This window comes from Rhinolophus sinicus, chromosome 17 (assembly GCF_057876585.1).
Source record: "Rhinolophus sinicus isolate RSI-liver-muscle chromosome 17, RSI-T2T, whole genome shotgun sequence".
Taxonomy (NCBI): Eukaryota; Metazoa; Chordata; class Mammalia; order Chiroptera; family Rhinolophidae; genus Rhinolophus; species Rhinolophus sinicus.
The window spans coordinates 157515488-157538511 of record NC_142517.1 but is presented as its reverse complement, the minus strand read 5'-3'; the positions used below and the strand labels follow the sequence as shown (position 1 = coordinate 157538511).

General features: G+C 37.0%; 1 protein-coding gene and 1 pseudogene across 11 annotated transcripts in view; one reads left to right on the top strand and one right to left on the bottom strand.

Moving 5' to 3' along the window:
- Window positions 1-23024, bottom strand: part of B3GALT1 (beta-1,3-galactosyltransferase 1) — a 524367-nt gene that overhangs the window by 146330 nt on the left and 355013 nt on the right. The gene's annotated exons all lie outside the window — the stretch shown is intronic.
- Window positions 4531-23024, top strand: part of LOC141567914 (large ribosomal subunit protein eL34 pseudogene) — a 119998-nt pseudogene continuing 101504 nt past the window's right edge.

The window sequence follows — 23024 nt, the reverse complement described above, 5'->3', positions numbered from 1 at the left end:
ATCTAATATTTTCATATCCTCTGGTCAAAATGGTAACTAATTTCACCTCTTAGTAATTTTCTTTTTATATTGACAGCAGAGAAATTATTCACTGTAATTATTTAAACAAATTTAACTTCGAATATAGTTTTCTTCTGTATCTTTGCTACTAGAAATGAGGTCACTCCAAAACAGGAAACAATCGTTTTCCCTAGAGTTTGAAACAATAAAATCCACCCTTTTACCCATGCCATCTTCATTGCTCAAAGAAATACATATGCAATAGAATCCACAATAAGATCTGGAAAAAGACCAAAAGGGAACAGGCCTTGTTACAAGTCCAAGTTCTCCCAAGTAAGCACAGAGTAATCTAATTTGTTAGAAATTTATTCCAACGTGGCCAGTGAGTTTTTATTCAGGTACCTTCAGATTAAAAAGAGTTACACACAATGACACAGTGAGATTTATCCCAAGTATAAAGGCTGGTTCAATATTTGAAAATCAATTAATGTAATCCAGATCAATAACCTAAAAAAGAAAACTCACGTAATCATATCAATACATGCATTTGATAAAATCCAACACTCACTTATGATAAAAACTCTCAGGAAATTAGGAGAGAAGAACATCTTCAACTTGATAAAGAATATCCAGAATATACCTACAGCTAACATCATACTTAATGGCGAGAAACTTAGAGGTTTTTCACTAAGATCAGGTACTAGGTAGGTGTGTCTTCTCTCACCACTGATTTTCAACAATGTACTGTAAGTTCTACCTAATGCAATAAGACAAGGAGAGGAAATCAAAGGCATACATACTTGAAAGGAAGAAATAAAACTGTCTTTGTTCACAAAAATAAGACCAGGTCTTATATTAAGTTTTGCTCCAAAAGACACATTAGGGCTTATGGTCAGGGGCTGTCATCCTGAAGAAGCACACCAGGGCTTATTTTTCTGGTTAGGTCTTATTTTGGGGGAAACACGGTATGTAGAAAATCTGAATGAACTGACAAAAATAGTCCCAGAACTAATAAGTGATAATAGCAAGGTTGCAGGATACGAGGTTAATATACAAACAAATGAGAAACAGAAACTCATAGACACAGACAATAGTTTAGTGGTTGCCAGAGGGTAACGGGGGCGGGGGGTGGGGGGTGGGAGATGAGGGTAAGGGGGATCGAATATATGGTGATGGAAGGAGAACTGACTCTGGGTGATGAACACACAATGGGATTTATAGATGATGTAATACAGAATTGTACACCTGAAATCTATGTAATTTTACTAACAATTGTCACCCCAATAAATTTAATAAAAAAAAAAAAATCAATTGCTTTCCTATGTGCCAACAAAAAACAAGTGGAATTTGAAATTTAAAATAATACTATTTACAATAGTATCACAAAAATTAAACACCAAGGTATAAATTTAACAAATTATATACAAGATCAATATGAGGAAAGCTACAATACGCTGAAGAACAAAATCAAATAAGAACTAAATAAATGGAGAGATATTTCATGTTCATGGGTAGGAAGACTCAATATTGTCAAGATGTAATTTCTTCCAAACTTGATCTATAGATTCAATGCAATTCCAACCAAACTTCTAGCAAGTTATTCTGTGGGTATTGGCAAACTGATTCTAAAGTTGATATGGAGAGGCAAAAAGACCCAGAATAGCCAACACAATATTAAAGGGAAGATAAAGGTTGGTTGACACTATCTGATTTCAAGACTTACTATTATATAAAGTTTCACTAATCAAGACAGCTTGGTGTTAGTGAAAGAGCAGACAAATAGTTCAATGGAACAGAACAGAGAACCCAGAAAGAGACACATATAAATAGAGCTAACTGATTTTTGACAAAGGAACAAATGCAATACAATGGCACAAAGATAATCTTTTCAACTAGTGGTGCTGAACAACTGGACATCCACATGGAAAGAAATGAATCTAGACACAGACATTACACCCTTTATAAAAATTAACTCAAAATGGATCACAGACCTAAATATAAAATGCAAAACTATAAAACTGCTAGAAGATAACATAGGAGAAAACCTAGATGACCTTAGGTATGGTGATGACTTTTTAGATACAATGCCAAAGACATGCTCCATGAAAGAAATAATTGATACGCTGGACTTTCTGAAAATTAAAAACTTCTGCTCTGCAAAAGCACTGTCAGGAAACTGAGAAAACAAGTCACAGACTGTGAAAACATATTTGCAAAAGACATATCTTATAAAGAATGTTATCCAATATATGCAAAGAAAACTTAAAACTAAGAAATAAGAACAAACATCCAGGTTTTTAAAAATGGGCCAAAGACCTAAACAGACACCTCACCAAGAAGGTACACACATGGCATGTAAGTATATGAAAAGATGCTCCAGGGAAATGCAAATTAAAACAATAGTGAGATACCACTACACACTTATTAGAATTGGCAAAATTCAGAACAACATCAAATGCTGTTGAGGATGTGGAGCAACAGGAACTCTCATTAATTGCTGGTGAAAATGCAAAATGGTACAGCCCCTTTGGAAGACAGTTGGGCAGTTTCTTACAAAACTAAACATACTTTTATCATATGGTCCAGCAATCGCACTCCTTGGTATTTACCCAACTTTTACGCTGAACAATTGTACCCATAAAAAAACCTGCACGTGTATGTTTTTAAAAACTTTATTCATACTTGCCAAAACTTGGAAGCAACATAGATGTCCTTCAGTAGGTGAATGGATCAAAAAACTGTGATACATCCAGACAATGGAATTTTATTCAGCACTAAGAAGAAATGAGCTACCAAGTAGTGAAAAGACATAGAAAAACCTTAAATGCATACTCGTATTACTAAGTGAAGGAAGCCAATATGAAAAGGCTACATGTTGTATGATTCCAACTATATGACATTCTGGAGAAGGCAAAACTGTGAAGACAGTAAACAGCTCAGTGGTTGGCAGGGGTTGGGGTAGGGGAAGGGATGAATAGACAAAGCACAGTGGATTTTTAGGACAGAGAAACCACTCTGTGAGATACTATAATAATGGATACATGTCATTATACATTTGTCCAAAACTATGTACAGCACCAAGAGTGAACCCTAATGTAAACAATGAACTCTGGATATTTACAATGTGTTAGTGTAGGTTCATTGGTTGTAGCAAATATACCACTTGCTGTGTGTGGGGCGGGGGAGGAAGAGGGGGAGTTAATGAGGAGGCCGTGCATGTGTGGGGGTGGAAAATACATATTAAATCATTATACTTTCCAACCTCCACTTTGCTGTGAACCAAAAACTGCTCTAAAAAAATAGTCAGTTTTTTTTTTTTAAAAAAAGGCAAAAGAAAACTCACAAAACTTAAGACTAAGGAAGCATTCTTTCAAGTATGGGCCAAGCTGCCATTCAGTCTTCTCAGAGGAGGTGCTAGGTGGTGTCTAAGGCTGTTGGCTGGCTGCAGTCTGTGGAGGGCTGGTTGTTGTGAGAGGCTGAAGTTTAGTGCTATTTGCCTGCAGGTGAACCCATTAGAGTCCATGCTATTCTCATTCTTATTTCTTCATCTGCTTCCTTAATCACATGTGTTGGTCTGTACTTTGGAAACCATCTGGTTGGTGTCATGATTATTTCATTTTGCAGCATATTTGGAGGCTTTCTTTAAAATACAAATAGTAGGTCAAATCAAGGAGACAAATCTGGTTTGGGATCCTATTTCCTTGATTTCTTTCTGGTTTCCCATTGCCCCCTTATTAAAAGTTTGGATTAAAAGTTGGGAGTCAATCCACAATCGAAAACCCTAAACATTCAGAAAGGAATGCTTTGTGAAAGGCTTAAAAGAAGTGAAAGCCAAAACATAAAATAAATAAATAATGAGAAAAAAATTATACAGAAAATCTAATACGTTTTATCTTATATTTCCAAGGAAACGTTGAAAGTTTTTAAATTTATTGTTTTTATTAACAAGATTTAGGCTATTACCTAGAATTGGCAGTGACAAAATTTCTTACCATTTGAAAGTTGTGTTAGCAGGTTTAGGCTTAGGAAAAAATACCAAGTAATTTTACTTTGGCCCTTAAATCAGAACACCACTTAGTGCTCCATCTCCCAGGTTCTTGTCTGTCTGTGAACCCCTTCAGTGACTAAGAGGGCTTTCGTGTACCACGTTTTCTACCTGTACTGCCACTGCACTCATTCATTCTCTTATTACAAACATTTACTGAACATCTGCTATCACCAGCCATTGCTGTAGGTGCTGGGATTACAGTGATAAACCAAACAGACTAAACTAAAGATATTAAATGCTACACGGAAAATAAAACAGAATATGACTACGGTCTTGTTTAGACTAGATCGTTGAGAAAGCTGTCTTTGAGGAGTTGACTTGTAAGTGGAGATGTGATTGACAGCAAGTAATTAGATATGGGAGACATCGGTGGAATAGCATTTGAAGTAGAAGCAACACAGGACTCAGGCCATAAAGAGAGAATGAAGCGGAGGTGTTCAAGGTAGAGAATAAAGGCAAGTATGGCTGGAGCATAGGACCCCATGGATGATGGGTGGAAGGTGAGTTTGATGAGGAAGACAGGTCAGATGACACATGGTCTTGTAGGCAGCGTGAGGCATTTGGATATTATTTTAAAGGCAGTGGGAAACCCAGAGGGGCTTTACCCAGAGCCACTATGCAGAATCACTACAATCTGAACTACACTTTGAAAATCGCTGCTCTTGGAGGAGATGAGTTGGAAGTAAGGAGAGCAGCTGGGAGGCCATTGCCTTAGCCCAGGTGGGAGGTGATAGCATCTTCGACTTGGGAGGCTGAACGCTGAGGAGGTGGGAATGGAGGAAATGGATTTATGTGTTTTAAAGACAGATACAGTGGGCTTTGCTGGTTGTTTTAATGGGGTGAGGGGAAAAAGAAAGAGGGGAATCAAGGATGATTATGTTAAAAAGACTGAAAAAAAAAACAGTAAAAATATTCCCAACTTTCCCAAACTAATGGGAAAGAGGGAGCGGCCATTGAAATTCCCATGAAGTGATATCTTAATTGCATTAGGCGTATGCATTTCATTGTAGGCATTAATGCCCCAGGAGGTTGGTCTGTCCTCTGCTGAGGAAGACCCACAGACAACACCTGGAGAAGTACAGCCAAGTCTAAAAGGTAGCCAGGGTGAGCTTCTGACGGAAGCTTCTCTAGCAGTTTCAACACCCACGGGGAGCTTTGGAGCACAGGTACGGAGTCTCACTGTTGAAGAGCCACAGTTTTTGTCTAGAAAGTAAGGAGTTTAAAATTAGGTGTTCTCTTCGCTTGCTTCCGATTTTAAAGCTCTGTGTTTTAAAACCCCTCTGGGTCTAGTCTAGAAATCTTGAATGTTTAAGCCACACACAGTAAGCAAATTACAGTAATAAAGATACTTGAGGTGGTTTTTATTGTTTCATTCCTACACTTAATTCTGGACTTTCAAAGTGTGTTTGTTTTGGTTTAGAATTTATAGCTCTTCTGAAGTGATAGCAAGTAAACTCCTTTTTACTTGAATATTAAATCTACTCTGCACCTGGGACAAAACTCTTTACTTTAGAGATACATAAACCCTAGCTGGGATGTTTCCCTTTATTCTAATAAGCATGCTTTTCCCCTGCAGGATCCACTCCCCTAAGTGGAAAATACATAATATCTACAGTTACACACATATACATGTAACATATATTTGCCTTTATTGGAGTATATGCTGTGGTTTGTACACTGCATTGTGGTACGTGATTTAATATATGAGCTAACTTCACCCTCACAATGAATCCTTGATATATTTATCCTAGTTCACCTATGAGTTAACTGAACCTAGCATGTGGTAGAGCTAGGATTTCACGACAGTTGGGTGGGACTCCATGGCCTGGGCTCAACCCTCCAAGGTAGACGCCCCCAGCTGTTCCCAGCAGCATCCTACCATGCAGACATCACTTCTGTCCTTTATGCTATTTGAGGCTTCAGTCTTTCCAAAATTTTCCAATTATTCATAACTCTGCCCCACTGCAATTTTCTACCAAAGCTGAGTACATCTTCCCAAACAAGTGTTACCACTATTTTAGCATACACAAAACCCCAGTGACTTTTTGAGCTCTTAGGCAGCAGATAGAAGAAAGGTTTATGCTATGCCCGTGGCCTTTGTGAAAGGTTTGTTTCTTTTTCCCTAGTCACCCTTCCTTCCCTCTCTTTCTCACCTTATCCAAAATTCAGCCGAAGTCCACAGGGCACAGAGCTCAGCATGTATTATTTGGTTATTAGTTTTTAATTTTTCCTTGGAAAGTCTGACGGGCTCCTGCAGACTCCGGGTTCCATCTGGGCTTGTTATCCTTTCCGCCTCTGGCACCCCACTGCCTTGGGCCAAGGCCAGCTCCTGGCAAGAATGTTGCCTTTTGTTTCTAAGTGCACAGTACCCAGTACTTTGGCCTGTGGATTAGCAGCCTCCTTGGTTGGCCTGCTTTGTCTACTGTTGGGTTTTAGGGTCACAGTGAGGCATGAGGTGGTTAGGAGGAAGCAAAAAACCCCCCCCACACACAACAGAAAAACATTTATCCTGAGGTCCCCAGATCCTTACAGGACTTTCTAACTCTCAGCATTACATAAATATTTTCTTTAGATTCCTATAATTGAGTGGAGGGGAAATATTTCAGAGCAAAATAAATACTAAGAGCCACCGCCTTCTAAGGCAGTAGAGGGAAGTAGTGTTTTGTTGATATTACTCTGGAAGTCCATCTACCCCCGTCCCTCTGTCCCTCTCCTACTCTCCCCACCCTTATTCCTCCCTCTCTCCCTCTCCCTCTCCCTCCCTTTCTCTTGCAGACACTGAAGAGGGAAGAAGTGAGAAATGGGGCACATCAGTGAACTTTGTGTACATAATGGGAGGGCTGCAGCTGAGCTCAGTGTCAGAGGTTGGAGGGTGTTAGCACACTCATTCTTCAGGAAGCACTAAGATGACTCCATTTTCTTTTGTTTTGCTCCAGAAGAAAGAGCGATGCCATGTGGGTAGGCTGACCTGAGTTGGCAGAACTGGCTAAACGGTAACTTTACATTTCTTTTGTTATGTGCATGCCTTCCATTGCATATTTTTAGTAAAATTTTTCTGTGTGCTTTATTTTTTATGTTCAGTTTGATTTGATTTGCTCTTTTGTGGCAATCTAGGAAAGGAGAAATATTATATCTAAGTGAGATAGAGTACAGAGCAGGGATACAATATGTGGGATGGTGAGAAAATTCATAAACTGAATAAATTTAGGAGATATGGGGGTATAAAAGTAGAGGTGACTCTGAACAACGTAAGCCATCCTCTCCACCAGAATTTCAGGCATGACTGGGAAGAATGTGAAGCCTTCACTACACATGATGTTTGAACCAACTGCATTTAAATCTCAATGAATGGGGTGCCTCGGCTGATATCTAAAGGCCATTTACCAACTCAACTGCTATTTTAAAACTATAATGCAGATTTTATCAATTCTTTCTGTACTTGTAGTAGAAGCAGAATAGCCACCCCGAAGATGCCCACTTCCTAATCCTTGGAAGCTTTGGATATGTTGGGTTAGATGCCAAAGGAGACTTAAGGTTGCTAATCAGCTGGCCTTAAAATAAGGAGATTATCCTGGATTATCTGAGTGGACCCAAAGTAATCACGAGGGTCCTTAACAGTGGAAGAGAGTGGCAGAAGCAAGGGTCAGGGCAATGCTATGACTGAAGGACTCCACACTATTGCTGGTTTTCAAGATGAAAAAGGGAGGCATGAGCCAAGAAATGGAGACAGTCTCTAGAAGCTGGAAAAAGCAAGGAAATTGATTCTACCCTAGAACCTCCAGAAGGAACTCAGCCCTGTCAACATCTTGATTTTAGTGGGATCATATTGGACTTCTAACCTATAGAAAGTTGAGATGACAAATTTGTTTTAAGCCACCAAGTTTGTTATGGCAACCAAAGTTTATCTGCATCAGTTATCTATTGCCACATCATAAACCACCTGAAAATGTAGTGACCTACACAAAAATAGTAATTTATTTTGCTTGTGAACTTGCAATTTGGCCAAGACTTAACAGGGCAGATTGTCTCAGTTCTATACACCATCAACTTGGTGCTTCTTTCGGGGGATGGAGAGTATATTTTCAAGATAGCTCGCTCCTGTAGCTGAGCAAGTATTAGCTGTTAGCTGGGAGGCTGGGTGGGAGCTCAGCTGAGCCTGTGAGCTTGGGAACTGATTCCCATATCACATGTGTCTCTCCACAGGCTGTGTGCGCTTCCTCAGAGCATGGTGCAAAATGACTACAAGATCAAGCATCCCAAGAGAACAAGGGAGAAGAACAAAGCAGAAGTGCACACCACTGCCATGATTAGATTGAGAAGTAACTTTTCACTTCCGTCATACTCTATTGGCCTGCTCAGGCTCAAAAGGAGGGGACAGAAATTTATCTCTAGATAGGGAGTGGTACCGCATGTGAGATGGGAGATATTATAGCGGGGAGGCCATCTTTGAAAGATACAGTCTGCAACACTCACTTATGTGAAATCTCAGCCTTTTGTGCAGTCACTCTCAAAATTATTTCTGGAAGACCACAGCATACTTCCCATGTGTGTTTAAAAATAAGCTTTATATTTACCACCTGGTATAGGCAGTTTTATTTTTCTTCTCTTGTTTCCAACCCGTTTCTGAGTATAGTTGTGTCTTCTGGATGATGAAAGATTTGTTATTCTCACTGCACTCTCACTCCTGAGAAGCCAAGTGCATATGTTAGTCTGTACAAAAGAGGAACGGCAGCTTTTGGTCTCTGCTTTCAGTGTTACTGTTAAGGAATGCCCCAATAGGACCCTAGTTCTTTAAGAAGCTGCTCAGTCCCTTATGCAAATAAAGTCTAGCAAGTGAAGACCTAATTGAATGCTGAAGTATGCGTATTAGGTTCAGACTCACAATAACGAAATTGAGATTTAGATAGCCTTTGGAAATTTTAATTGCGCAAGGTACATGATCCCACATAGTCTTAACTGATTTGCAATTACAAGAATTAGGATCTCCTCTGCCTTCTTTGCCACATTATCTTTATTTTTGTCTTTTCTTGGTGGAAGACTAAGCTTGGTTAAACGACAGATAAAATAGGTAAAATGACAGATGCTAAATCCTGTGCTTTTTTTTACATCAACTAAAGTAGGTGCTGTATGGAGATCCGACCCTTTATAACTGCCCCCTTCTTTGGGGCTATTTCCATTTCAAACAAGGGCCTGCAAAAATGTGGCCCCCTTTGCAAATGGCTTCCACTTCCTGACTTAGGAGATGACTAACGAATGGGTCTTCTTGCCTGTAGTCAATGCGGTCCAACAGAAATATTTGTGATGTTAATTGTGCTCTATATCTAAGCTGTCCAATATGGTAACCACTAGCCAAATGTGGCTATTAGGCACCTGAAAGGTGGCTAGTGTATCTGAGCAATTACATTTTTCACTGAATTCCACTTAATTTAAAGGTAAATGGCCACATGTGATTAGTAACTACCATACTGGATAGTATGACTCTACGAGGTGTCATCAAAAGATACGGTGAATGTTTAAATAAATATATTTGTTACAGTAAAAGACACATTGCCTTTATCCCCCCTCAAAAGACTCCCCTCACTTCAAACACACTTATCCCATCATTCTTGCCACTTTCTGACGCAGTTCTGGAAGTCCTCTTGTGAGTGTCTTTCATGACATCATGACAACACTCCGTGTCACACATCGCTTCACGGTGTGTCCTCATTCACCTAATTCACCAGATCTGGCTCCATGCTACTTCTGGCTCTTCCCCAAAGTCAAAATGACCATGAAAGGCGAACGTTTTGAATCAATTCAGGGCATTGAAGCTGCCACTACAGTGCAACTAAAGACACTCATGAAAGACGACTTCCAGAACTGCTTCAGAAAGTGGCAAGAGTGATAGGATAAGTGTGTTTTAAGTGAGGAGGAGTATTTTAAGGGGGATTATGGCAATGTGTCTTTTACTGTAATAATTTTTTTAAAATTTAAACATTCATAGTATTTTTTTGATCATACCTCGTAATGACGGAATCCTAGAGTGATTTCCATGTCATCAGTTTCTGAAAGCTCCCTCACAGCCAAGGAAGGAGGTTTGAAGCCATCAGAGCCCCAAAAAGATTTGGCAGCATGCAAAACTTTTATAAACCTTTTATATATGGTTATAATTCTAGTTGTGCCACTGAATTTAAAGGCATGAGAAGTTCAACTGGACTCTGGCTTTAGCCCTGACTAGCTTTACTTTACAAGGTTAGTCTCATTCACCAAAGACACAGCTATGCCAATTATTTTGTGGTCATGAATCTCAAGGCTGCTTTTAGTAGAAAGAACATCCTGATTCCTCTCACAAGGCTCCCCAAATCTTGCTTTGATATTGGCAGTCTGCCTCAGGCCTGTGTCACCTTTCTTCCAATTTTTCCAACATGATGAATAGCTTAGTAGATTCCAAAAAAGAGATTTTCAAGGCTAAAAGCTGATACAAGCTTTTATTTTGGGTCAATAATAACTACCAATAAGTCAGATATTGAAACAATAATGCTAGGTAACAAATCACTCCCCAAAACTCAGTGGCTTATGACAGAAACAAGTACAGGTTGTCTGGGTTCAGTTGATCTAGGTGGAGTACAGATGAGTTTGCCTCCAGGCTACAGAATAGGTTCAGGTCCACTCTATGCATTTTAGGACATGTTTTCATAGAGATGTTAGATGTTCAAGAGAGAAAGCCTAGTCTTGCAAGCACATTTCAAGTCTTTGCTCAAATCACATTGGCTAACATCCCATTGGCCAAAGCAAGTTACATAACTGAGCCAGAATCACAGGGTGAGATGTACACTCTTCACACTCTGAGGCCAGGAAGGAGGTATGGATGTAGAGCACTACTACAGGAGAGTGAGGAATTAATAACAGTAATTTAATTTACCACACCTACATCAGTCTCTCTCTCTCTCTCTCTCTCTCTCTTTCTCTCTCTCTCACACACACACAGTTTTCTAGTAGTGTAACAAAATTCTTTTGAAAAGCCCTTTTTATAGCTGGAAAGATGATGCTTTGACTTCTTTTTCACTTCCATCTTTAGGAAACTTTACATAAATCACCTTTTTGTGGCAAATATATCAGCAAGTTTCGTTATCTGGAAACCAGCTTACTAATTGGGATCTTTAATGACGTATTTGATATTCTAGATGTGATGTGATAGAAGAATTGGTCTCAATGCATCAATCTTATTAACTTTTCTATTTTTCTTAAAGCCTTTCATGTTCATTTAGTTAAAAACAAACCAACTACTTTAGCACCTGATCTCTTTAGAGCTATCCCACTTGGAGCTCTATGGCATATAATTCCAGCTTAGTCTAAATTGGTCAAAACTTTTAGAATCCAAATCTTTAAAATTAATGACATATTGTTATTTTAACAAGTCAGTTAGAGAATTAGATAGGTAGATAGAATGACACTATTTATATACATAAATATTTGTGTTTGTATGTGTTTAGAAGAGATCAGGAAGGCTAGGTTACCTCTGGGGAGAGGTGGTGGTGTCTTGTTTTCATTTTATTCTTTCCATACCATCATATTATTAGATTATTATTCAGTAAGAAAATATTATTTTTATGACAAAAAGTTGTTAAAAATAAAACCCATATCATTATACTTCAAGTATTTTGACAGGCTGTCATAGTTGGCAGGATAGAAAGAAACCTCATATTTCCATTATTTACAAGTTTCTAATTTTGAGTTACTTTTTCAGAGAAGGAGAGAAAGAGGTGTGAGTGCTTTTAAGGGGTCAGAACTCTTTTAGGGTTCAGCAGATTTTATTTTGTACTGCTGTGGTTTCAATTGCGTTTTCTTTAGTCCTTGATTTCTAAACAGCTTTTACTCTAAAATGATCCACCTTTGCAGCCATCTCTAAGCATTCCCGATTGCTCAGCTGCCCGTAAAGGGAAGTCATTTAAAGGAAAAGTGACCAAGAGTTTCTGTTTCCTTAACAAAATCTCTGTGGTCTCTGTAGCATCATTTTGTGTCATCTTAAAATGACTTGTAGCCAGGCAACAGATGTCATCTATTCTAACAGCAAGAGATTTTTGCTTCCCTTAAACATTCCTGTTTTCACCTTAAAAGAATCTCAATCCTACAGTACCAACTCCCAAAGAGAAAAAAAACACACACAAAAACACGAAACACAGAATTCCCCAAACCAGGCTACTTCTGGGTCACTTTAGCGTCTCTCCAAGTTTCATAAATCACATTCATGACAATTTACGGAAGTCAGTCACCCCACTCCAGCCATTTGCATACTTTTGGGGTGTCTAACGGTAAGAAAGGTGGTCCAGTGGTTAGAGGGCAGGCCCTTTGATTCCTGAGTTTGAAGCCTGGCTGTCTCCATTACTATATTGTATAACCTCTGGTGAGTAACTAAAACTTTAGTGAGTGTTATTTTCTCCTCTTGCAAAGTGGGGAGAAAAATGACACATACATCATCAGGTCCTGTGACAATAAAACAAGAGGGCATATTTCACAGGAGTATTTCACATGCAGAGGATGCTTAAAACTGAAGTTTCAACAGGAGCAAATTTGGGGGCACATTTGCTTTATTAGGCTTCTTTTTTAGATGTTTCTTATGTCATTACAGAATATATACATGATCGAATAAAGGGGGGAGGCAAAGAATTCTGTTTTTGACATGAAAGTCACTTTAAAAACCAAAATTAGATGACTATAAATCATGTAACATTGTTTCAATTTTATTATAACATACTTCAGGAAATGAATTTAATTTTCTTAAATATTTCAATAGGAGACTCATTATTCACTTTCCAGGGTTCTAGCTATATTGAATTATACATCATCACATAATGTTATTGAATTTTATTTCCATATTACATACTATCCCTCTGAAATCAATATCTGGAACATTTAATTCCTGTAAATGGGAATTAAATTCCCGTAAATGGGAATTTGCTTATTAAAAATGCATAGAATGTAAAACAAACTAATGACAATTTTATCTCTATTGTGTAATACTCTCTTCTGCCCTTCAATGTATATAGGCACATTATTTTAGTTACACTCTCCCAGAAATTGAAAATAGAAGACTATTGCTTCATTGAGTAAAACATTTCTCAGAAAAAAATAATATCATGGCGAGATAATATACAATATTTGGTGGATATAGAAATGGATCTGGCTTAGGCTTAAAAAATGAAATATTTTCTCTTATCATGTTTGCTTTTCCACATGCTTGCTGGTAAAGGACCAAGGAAAATTTTGGGCTTTTGCTATGTTGGGGTAGTAGGCTCAGAGTTCCTCAGGGAGCCACAAAGAAGGAACTTCTGATAAAGAGAGGGCTGTATCACAGAGAGATTGTTACAGGCCACTACTAGGGAGTTTAGTTCAAACAGTCTCAGGTCCTAATGTTATGAATGCACAATGTTTATTCTGCAAAGGATTCCAAAGAACCTCAACCCTTTTAAAACTCAATCATAACCCAGGCTGGTAGCTGACATGCCAAATTGTAATGGGCATAATTTGAAATGGATGAGAAATTATCAAAGGTGTTAAGAGATCCAAATGTGATGCAATAGTAAAGAACCAAAGCTCTCACAAAGGACTCAAAAGAGGCTTGATGTGGTTTGCTGATCCCCGCCAAATACCATCTGTCCTCAAATTGCCTGGCTGGAAAACTTTATGCCAAATTAAAAGTGTGTCTAACTTTTAGTCAAAGAAAAAGACAGCCTTGTATACTGCATGTTATTTGCAGTTATCATAACCCACAGATTGATATTTAACTAATTAATTTTTGATCAAGAATAGCTCCTTCAGTAAAAACAAAGGAACATAAAGAAGTCATAAAATCTTAAAGTTTTTTCCATTTAACCTCCCTTAGGGGGGAAAATCAAGCTCATGACATAACTTATTTTTATTTTTATGAAACCTAGCGTTCATTACTCTGTTGATGCTCTTAGAAAGAAACTTTTATGACCATCATTGGCATCTTCATAGGAAGCTGCTAATTTTCTTAAAGAAAATGTTGATGTCTTTGGTTAGTATAAGCATCCGTGCCTATGGCTTCTTTGCCCACAGCCTCAGGTAGTCATTCTACCACACATAGCACCAAGGCTATTTCTGAGGAACACCCTCCAGCTCATCATCTATGGTGGCCACACCAGACATCCTCCCATTAGCAAGGGCGAGGCAGCAGTGCTTTAGCATTTGCAACTTCCATGCCCCACCAGCCACCAGACACTTCTGAATTTCCGTTTAGCCCAGTCCTGGTATAGAACTCATTGCCCTCGTGGGACTTTCCCAAGCTGTGTGACCCTTGTTTGCTCCTCTCCCTAATGGTGGATCCCTGTCTATTTTATTTGTTTGTTTTCTGTCCTCTATAAAATAAAGACAACAACAGTGTTTGTCTCAAAAGGTTTTTGTGAATATTAAATTCATTTAAGTGCTAGGTATAATCCACGGAGCATAATTAACATTCAAGAAATTATTATTATGATGAAGAGGTGCTTGGATCTTGATTCTGAGAACGGACAATCTGTTGAAACTTAATGTTATACCATGTTTTGCTTCATTTAGAATCATCCTCCTGAATTCCTTTTACTACTGCAGTCACTGTAAGTTTTAAAAATTTATAATCATCTCAAAAAAGATTATATCACAATGAGCAGTTAGACAACCATGTGTGAGGTCAATTATTTTGCATGATGTGTGCAATCAAAAAGTGTTAAGTGTCTGTTTACCAATAAAGGTTTTCACTGAAAACAAACTAACAAATATGCCCTTGTGACTACAAATGCCACACTTTCTTGGAGATACCTTCTTTTAAACCCCTCTTCACTTCTATCCCTACCCCTTGATGAACCTCTGGGTATTAGGGCCATCCTGGACCCAGAATTAGTTACTGATTTAGCCTGTGGGTTACTGTCCTTTTTGATTCTCTACTGAGAATCCAACATGCTTTTTGAACCCGTGTGAGTTATGACAGTAAACAAGTGTTCCATTAATTTACTCCCTCTGTTTCTCTTTGAATAGATACATTTTTATGAACCAAATAAATTTTAGAACCTCATCCATTGTGAATTAGATGTTGAAGCTCAGAAAAATGCACATTTTTCCCCCAGGTATATCAGTCCCCCAAGTTATTTCTGAAGGAGAATATCGGGCAACAATAAAGATACTTTTCCTTTTGAATGAAGGGGAATTATTTTTCTAGATTATTTCTATAGCGATGACAAACTAGGAAAACAAACAAAAAAATCTAAATGTCAATTAAAGCTAACCTTTCCTATACTGATGTTTATACTGCTTTTATATATGATAAAATATTGGATAACAATAACTCTGTATTAAATTCTAGTTAAAAATTTGTCTATAATACATTGGTTCATAATCTTGCCTTTCTAAGTGTACTGAATGTTCCCTAATCTTTTATTGAAAATCAAGATGCTACAATGACTAAAAGTAATTTTTCATGTAATTCAATTTTACTTTTAAATATTAAGACATAGAAGTTATATAAGATTAAATATGTCCCAATGATGATATATTTGTGAAATTTAATTTTTGCAAAAGTTTCATATTCACCTTTTTGGTCACTTACCCTTATACCTAAAAGTAGAGTAGATTACATTTTGGTTAATGGTTTCTTTAGTTAATATATTAAAACAAAATTAAGAATAATGCCCCCCCCAAAAGCAATAACAAAACACTTATATATTGTGCCCACCCTGGCCACAACTTCAGAAAGATAATATTATACAAATGATGCTTAGAGATCTATCCTTATATAAGCATGCCTCTATTAAGCAGTCATTTTTTTAATTGTGTGAAAAACAAACGAACAAACAAAAAAACCAAGTTATTATCTTAATGCCATTATAAACACAAGGAATACTTAAATCTAAGAGGGAAAAAAATATTCAGATCTTTGCAAATGCACAATAACTCTATGGCATATTATTTCCCCCATAACTGAAATTGTTTGGAATTGCTTTTGGCTTCTGATGACTCCTTAAATATAGAATAAAATAATTTAAAAATTGTTTTAAAGCTAAGAAGAATTTCTTTTTTTTAAATCTCCTTACTCTGTCTTCATTTTCATTCTAACAATTAAAGATGGATTCCCTTTGGGGTTGGAAATTACACAAACAATATCCTCAGAAGAAACTTTGTATTCAAAGATAAGTAGAGAAAACATAGCTCTCCTGAATGGACTCAAATTCCTGCCTTAGACCATGTTATGGGCTTACAGGGTCAAAAGTGCAAATGCTACACCTCCAAAAGACAAAGATGTATTGAACAGAAGTTTTGTTTTTTTGTAACTGTAAATAATTGTTCCCTAACATTTCTGTTTCAACAAGATTTTCTTGGAGTGGTTTACCCTTGAATGAACTTGTCACAGTCCTGCCCTTTATATAACTGTAAGAAGCTCTAAAATAAAAGCCAATGAGTCCGTTTTACTTTTCTTTCCTACTTACTTATTCAGGACTGACGATTTGGATGGAGAAAAGCCCAGCAGAGACTGGGAGGTGGTGATCTAAGCATCAGCTCTCGCCTCTGCCTGGATTGGGTAGGTCCCTTGACTTTGAATTGCTGAGATAATTTGTAAAATGAGATATAGAAATATCTTTCTGCCCCATTTTAAATATCTTTTTAAAACCTAAATCCATTTACACTCTAATGGATTGCAGAACAGAAAGCAGGTGACCTTGAAATAAGTGCTTTAAAAATTGTTTTCTATTTTGTCCTCACTAAGTTTATTTTTCAGAGTGTTCTTGAACCTGAAAGCATGGCTTAATGAGCCATAAATAAAATTTGAACCACAAAACTTTGAGTTGCCTATAAACAAAAGATCCACAATGACCAAGATGGTTCAAAATACTTTCCTTATTTCCATAAAAACTACCAATTTACAGAACCAATTTACTTAACATGGTTAAGTAATGTAACTAACTCCCTATGAAACTGTGAAGCTTTCTAAGACTGGCCAAGATATCACAGAGCAGGCATAAATAAACATGAACTTTTAAAAATTCAGTTATGAAGTACAATCAGGACAATACCCAGCAAATAAATATATTTTCAATGCTACATAAATTAAAAATTTTAAAGCTTTCCCCTAGCAGATACAGCAAAACTGAAATTGCACAATTTAGGTGTGTCCGAAGCAACTGTATTGATATTGGTGGATGAAATATCATTTCAAATGGTAAAACTGTCTCTTCTAATGAAGTCCAAATTAGCTTCTAAATTTTACTTTTTTTCGGGGGGAGTAAGGTAGGTTTGTTTTTCAGTGTCAACCTAACGAATGCCTTCACCTATTTCCTTCTTGAACTAGGCTCTCTCGGGAAAAATATTGGGCACCTTACCTCTGAAACATTTTCCTTCCCAAACAACAAGTATCTACATTTATTATAACATTTACAACAGTGTATCATAATACTTGTATCTAGTTAACTCTCTTACTATCTCTAAGTTCCTTGGTGGCTGTATTAAGTACAAACTTTAATGGCAAATAGAACACTTGTTAACCCAGAGAAGCAGATCAAGTAGGAGATAATGAGATGCCACTTTAAGAAATAGCAAGTTGTCTTGTTCTCTGGAAGAATCTGTCAGTGTAGGGGACTCAGTACATTTCTCAAATAGGAAACCAGAGATAGCGGGTTACCTCACTGAGCAGGACCGCTGCAACCATCACACTGGAGTGCAAACAACCATCGCTGCCCAGATTTGGCACTCTGGTGGTAGGATGGAAAAGTTTGTCCTTCACAAATACATGGCCATCCAAGGCATTGTTTGCTTCCCCCAGCTCACTGACTCCTTGTTTTCTCATCTCTATTAATTCTTCAATCATGAGTGACTTCAATGCTCCTATTTAAACGTTACAAATGGGTATATAATTGTTACAACTATTTGATTTTAAACTATACTCATTTCCATGTAACAGGTTCAATTTGATTTGATCCACGGCAATTGTCCAGGTTTTAAAAAATCTATAACACCTGAATCACTCAATTAAAGCAATATCCATCATAAGGGTAATGCATGAACACCACCATCAGCATCAATGATTGCTCAATATTATTAAGCCCTATTGTGTGCAAGGCACCATACAAAATAATTTATGTCCATTATCTCACGTAACCCTCACAATAACCCATGGTATTAGGAAGCACTTACCTGATTTTGTAGATTATAAATTTGCAGAGATATTAAGTAAATCCCTGTGGTTATACATACCAAATGTATTAAACTCAGATTAAGTAAATCAAAGGTACTGTTCTCAAGACTTCTTATCTTTTGATAAAGAGATAGACAAGTTATCTTGAATGTGTTAATATTTACAAAAGCCTGTTATACACTGCTGTTCTTATCTTACGTTCCCATTTAAATCATAATGTCAATATGTTACTCAGTATAATATGGAAAACCTATAATGTGGATGATATTCCTGTCTCTTGATTCCAGCTTGAAGTTTTTCTACATTGACCTTACTTCTGAAATGTTTGCCAATTATTTTATTATATGTGAGGTTGGGCAACGTGGGGAAAGTCCATAGGACCAAAATGTGAAATAGTTTCTGTTTTTAGCTGGAAACACAATCACTACATAGGAAATTATAGTAAATCTGATGGCATGGACCTGATTGCTACATGTGTAAAATTGGATGTAAGAACAAGGGATTCTCTAAGGGCTGAGGCACTCAGCAAGTTTTAAGGAAGGAAGTGGTACAGCATAATCTCCATAGTAACTATCATTTACTGAGAACCTACTACATGTCAGATGCTGTGCTAGGTGTTTTATATGTATATTCCTCTCAATAGCCCTGACAGGTGGGTACCATTGTTCACATTTGCCAATGAGACTAAAAAAGGTTGAGTCATTTGCCTAAGGTCACACAACCAGAGAAAGGCAGAGCTGGTATCTAAATGTTGCTCTGTCCAATTCCTTTCCCTCTCACTGGAATGTAGACATGGTGGTGGGAACTAGGAAAGCCATCTTAGGTCGTGAGATGAAAGCTAAATATTGAGAATGGTGAAAGGAAGAGAGGTTTCCAATATCATGGGGTTGCAATGTCAGCCCTGGAATCACTATGCTTTGTTATTATATAAGAAAGAAATAGCTTTTAACTTGTTTAAGTCACTGTCATTTTAGACTTTAATACTCAGAGACTTGAATCTAAAATAACTCATCAGAAGGGAAAACAAAGGATAAGAGGCAGAGTATTTATAAACATAATTGTGTTTGGAAAAAATTAAAGCCAAAGTTGCATTTGATAAACCACAGGAATTATTCTTAGATATATAAAGGGGTCAGGTTGGGAAGGAATTTCCCAGGTTGGGTTGTGGATATACATTTTAATAAACAAGAGCAATTGAAATGTTTTAAGCAAGTGTTTGTATTTTCATTTATTAGTTCATTAACTCCCTCATTCAGCAAAAAATATGTTGATTATCTATTCTGTGTGATATAATAAAAACTGTTTTTAAACATTTAGTTGTGAATGAGGGAGTTAATGAATTCATAAATACAAATACTTGATCAAAATACTCCAACAGCCAGGAAATAGGAATGAAAGTTAGATAATTATTTAATAATCTAGAAAGAAATGATATTTACTAGGGTTGCTGATATACAAATTAGAAACTCACCACAGAGTAAATTGAATTCAAGAATAAGAAAGAAGATGTAATGTTATTGGAGTACATAGTATAAAACTGAATTCTAATTTGGATGATCAGAGAACACAATCTAGAAGTGAAACTTAATTTGAGATCTATAGAGTGATTAAGAGTAAATCACATTAGGAGAGGAGTTTTATGGTAGAGAATATCCTGAGCAGAGGTCATGTGAGACAGCACTGATCATTCTGGGGGGGCGGGGGGGGGGAAGCAGCAATCCAGGAGAGTCACAAGATAAAAAGTGTTGGGAGTACCTGAAGAGCTTTCAGATGAAGTTCTCTAAAGGAAGAAATTGAAAAAGAGAGAAGTAGCGAGTTAAGGTCCAACTCTTTAGGAACAGAAATACTTATTGGTTGGGAAAATGAAGAGGAATAAATAGATGTGCTGTATTAAAAAGGGCTACAGATTATTTGCCATTCTTCTCACTGAAAGGTACAGTTTATGGCTCTGTATCTTGAATCTTGGCTGTCCCTTGAAACTGATGACTTGCTTTTACCGATAGAATGTGGTGGAAATGACACTGGAGGATGTTCAGTTCGACCTAGACCTTAGAAGGTCTTACAGCTTTCATTTTTTCATCTTAGAGGTCTGCACCACCATGCCTGGTACCCTGCTGGAAAGAAAGGCCCAGAAAATTCTAGTCCCCATAGATGAGGCTCCAAAGATGTGTGAAGCCAACTTGGACGTACCAATCCCAGCTGAACCCCTAATAAATATAGCTGCATAAGGAACCCTAGCCAATATCACATGGAAAAGAAGAACCCATAGCTTAGACCAGCTAACCAATAGTATTGTGAGAAACAGTAAATTGTTGTTTTAAGCCTCTATGTTTTGGGGTGGTTTGTTATGCAACAATAGGTATGTGATACAGAAGAAGAAAGAAATCTAGGAGGGCTAGAGAAAGATCAGAATCACATAGTATTACGGAAGCAGAGGAAAGAGACCATTTTAATCAGAGAACAATCTACAGTATCAAATGTAAAGAAATCAGGCAGCATCATGCATTTAAAATGTATAGATATTATCAGTAGTGCCAAAGAGCATGGTGAAATATCTGAGCTTGTCGTTAGTGTGTTCATTTTGTCAAAGGGGCATTTTCTTTTTTCCACTTACTGAATGAATCAACACTGTCAGAATTCTTTTCTTCCAAATTATGGTACTGTTTTCAAAAGAGAATATCGGAGTCCCTTCATTCATTCATTCATTCATTCATTCATTCATCATAAAGCTGGATGAATTCTCAAGTTCTACTGATTTCCTTGTCTATTCAAGGTTGCTCAAGTTTACTCATCATCTTCCACGAAGAACTTATTAAGGGATGAACCAAAGGATCTGTGCCTTTTAAATATCAGGATTCTGCTTCCTATAGTTAGAGAGACACCACGCACATTAGCATCTGGTACAACATCTACTAATATCTCTTTTTGTTTGTTTGTTTCTATCTCCCACTGATTTTCAAGTTACTATTCAATTGCAAGTCTAGCTCTTATAAAAGGAAGCCTCTTGAAATAACTGAGATTAGGTAACCATTTACCCATACTCTCTATAGGGTTTTGCAGCAAGACCTTGGGAACTCTTGTGTTGTGAATTCTCATTTGGCTTACCAACATCTCAGTGCTCCCACTGAGAGCCCCAGACAATTCAATCACAAGTTCAGCAACCCTTTATGTTGATCTTGCTTCCCTAAGGGCTATAATATTACTTGTCATGCTGTCAGTCTGCACTCTTGCAGACTTCCTTCCTTTTCTTGGCTCATCAAACTTTTTGGAAATCGGCCTGAATTGCATAGCTAGGGACCTGAAAGAACAGCACGTCTCATCAGTTTTCTCCTGGATTACCCACAGGCTATGTTGTCTTCACTGAGTTAAAATAGCAGAGCTCAATGATTAAAAAAAAATAAAAAAATTAGGATATTATTTTATTTTAGAATCATTTATATTTATGTTCCCAACTAGATGCCACTTGGCATTTGAGTTTTATGATTTGGGGGAATTTAAAAACTTTTGCAAAGTTCTATTATTTTTAAGTTATTATTAATCAGATACATATCCAAACCCATTAAAGTAAAAATAACTATTTAAGTACAAAGAAAAGCATAAATTTAAACTATGGGGAACTTAAAGGCTTGTACCAACTACACTAACAGTAAGCACACTTTGGTTCTTGAACCAACTCACTGGGAAGAAGAAGAAGGAATTTTACTGAGTTCTAAATTTGTAAAAATGAGTATGCATGCTCCTTTTATCATAAAGTAATACATATTCACACATATACTAATATTATGAAAATTATGCCACATGTATACGATGCAAGGGAGACTCTAAGCAGATGCTTAAGTAAATTACCCAAAGGCCATGGAAAAGCTCACAGACCAAATTAAGATGCTTAAATCACTTGGTTCATTAGATCAATTTAAACACATAGCAAGAAGAAAGAGACAAAAGATGTGATAGGAAAAGTGAAAGCAGAGCAGGAGTCTTCTATTTGAATCCTGGATTATACAGCGTTACATATCCTATAACTCTCTTGCTGCTGCTGCGGTTATGAGGACCAAAAATGATATTTGAGTTAAGGGACTTGGCAGATGGAAGGTGCCTCGACAAACACACAGACACACTTTATAACAGAGGCAAGTACACCTGGTCACAGTTAAAGGTTGCCAATTAGCCTGAATTGCAGCAATAGGTTTCATTTGTCAAAATGTATGTTATTAAAAGATGGCCAACTTAATACACCCAAATGTTGAGCACCGTATATGCCTCATGTATACATAGTATATAATGGATGATGCATATTAGGTGCTTAGTACGTATATGCTTTACTTAATCCATAACCAATATGTCTCATAGGTAACTAAACTAATATCTATGTCTATGTCTATGTCTACGTCTGTGTCTATGTCTATATATCTTAAAAGTTCTGCTTATGTTTCATAAGCTAGTTGCTTAGCCATTATCTTTGCCTAACACAGCCTATGAATTTTGTTGTGCTTTATAAGATACTAAGGTATTTATTATCTCTGCTTAACAAATCTACCCCATTTCCTTGTTTCCATAGCAGAATAAAATATTTTCAAATACAGCATATGCATATTACACAAATTTATTTAGCAAATGTGTTTTGAACATCTACCATGTACTAGGTAAAATTCAAGTACTGATGATACAGTAGAGAACAAAATAGACACAAAAAATTCTGCTTCTTCAGCAGAGAACAATGAGCCAAAATATTCTAATGAATTTTGGGTGGTCAAACTTTTTATTCATGGTGATGCTACAATATATATTTTTTAAGATTTTGTTTTTCAGATTCAA